The 1,717-nt window shown below is 41.7% G+C and overlaps 2 non-coding genes across 2 annotated transcripts; both read right to left on the minus strand.

The window, feature by feature from the left end:
- Positions 1 to 263: 263 nt before the first annotated feature.
- On the minus strand, positions 264 to 428 carry LOC135752815 (U1 spliceosomal RNA). The gene has a single exon (XR_010533336.1). It is a non-coding gene; the product is annotated as a U1 spliceosomal RNA (small nuclear RNA).
- Positions 429 to 1,213: 785 nt separating this feature from the next.
- LOC135752757 (U2 spliceosomal RNA) lies at positions 1,214 to 1,404 on the minus strand. The gene has a single exon (XR_010533284.1). It is a non-coding gene; the product is annotated as a U2 spliceosomal RNA (small nuclear RNA).
- Positions 1,405 to 1,717: the final 313 nt, after the last annotated feature.

The raw sequence follows: 1,717 nt of genomic DNA on the forward strand, positions 1-1,717 counted from the left end.
GTGCTCTTAGACATGTAGCCGTTTGATTGTGGTTCTATTTAATGGCTAGTCTATTCGTTTGGAATGGTCAAACGGCTATTAGATTTTCACTGACAGCCCAAATTAAGCCTTGTTTTAGCCTAGACACTTATTCGCTGTCTATTAAAAGTTATGTAGTCGTTGAATAGCCGCTTTTTTGATGACTAATGTATTCTTGGGCCGTGGTTAGACGTCTCTTGGATTTTACGTAAAACGACAAGCGAATCTATTTTTAACACAAAGGTCAGGGGAGAGCGCGAACGCAGTCCCCCACTATCAGAAATTTTGCAGTCGAGATTCCCACATTTGGGGAATTCGCAAAGGGTCAGCCCAACCGGAGTGCAATGGCTGAGCCTCGCCCTGGGTGAACCACCTTCATGATCATGGTGTCTCCCCTGCCAGGTAAGTATGAGCGACACCCTTTGAGGCCAGACGGCCGCATCTTCCTGTGACCGATCACATCGACGGCGCCCCCGGAGGCCGTCCGACTAACATTTCATTTACTGTGTGTGACCAGGTGGAAAGCGCACGAAGCCACGTCTGAGACCAAACATTCTTCGAGATCTACCCTGTTTTTATTCCGTTTCCAGCCCGGTTGAACCGGGTAGAGTGAAATATGTGAAACAATTTAAATCAAATGGATTTAAATTGCGCATTCAAATATATGGTTTCGTTATTACAAAGTAACTTTACGTGGAATAGAAACAAAAAAAAATGTACAGAGCAATCAAGAAACAACGAAAGCATAGCAATTTTAGAACGTGGATAAATAAAAACACAGGGCTCAATGACTTTCCCGTTGTCGTTGTGAGTTAAACAAGTACAGCTATGCTTCCAGGTCTGTCGACGTTGCTGTGGTTTTTCGACAGCTGTAGTATGAAGGGTAGTGAAAAAAGTTTTCAGGTGTTTTTAACATTCCAATCGGTCTCGTTCGCTTTTGTTGCGCCTTCAGCTGTGTCGAGGATGTTTAATTCGTCCTCGTATCACCTCCGCAAACTTGTAAAGAAATTAATTAAATACATTACAAAAACATTTCTTTATCAGCGTGTTCATTTCCACGCAAGCTTTTCGTTAAACCAATAAAGCCAACGAAATCACAGCAATTTTAAAACACACGGATTAGAAAAAACACCGTCATTCACGCACAAAAGAAGCAAATTCTTTTTTTTATACTTGACTTATTTATCCCCGAGATGGGGAGCGCACCATTCATGGAAACACTGCAATACCATGTTGATGCATGGAGTGGAAGGAGCAAGCTCCGCTTCCATTTCCGAAGGTCAAAAATCCATTTAACATTTAGTCCCCGGATAGGAGACGTATCAGACATTAAACTGATAAGAACAGATACTACACTTGATCTTAGCCAAAAGGCCGAGAAGCGATACCGGAATAGACGCAGCCAAAGGGGGAGCCGGCGAAGGCGCTGGCTTTTGGGGTGGAGGCTAGCGGGCATTTAACTCTATACGTTCTCATTGTATAACCCAGAGGTAGAACGTTGAGCTAGCAAATCAGAAGTTCATGTTTTAATGCAGGATCTGATCCACGCTCATGAGAGAGAGAGAGAGATAGAGAGAATTTAGAATTTTCAAAAAACCTTTATTACAAATTAAAACATTTTCATAACCTCAAATCAGAAAAAACAAAGAAAAAAATATATATAGTAACGGAAATAACAAAAAAATAAGCCAACATAGGA

Source organism: Paramisgurnus dabryanus, chromosome 9 (assembly GCF_030506205.2).
Source record: "Paramisgurnus dabryanus chromosome 9, PD_genome_1.1, whole genome shotgun sequence".
In the NCBI taxonomy this organism is placed as follows: domain Eukaryota; kingdom Metazoa; phylum Chordata; class Actinopteri; order Cypriniformes; family Cobitidae; genus Paramisgurnus; species Paramisgurnus dabryanus.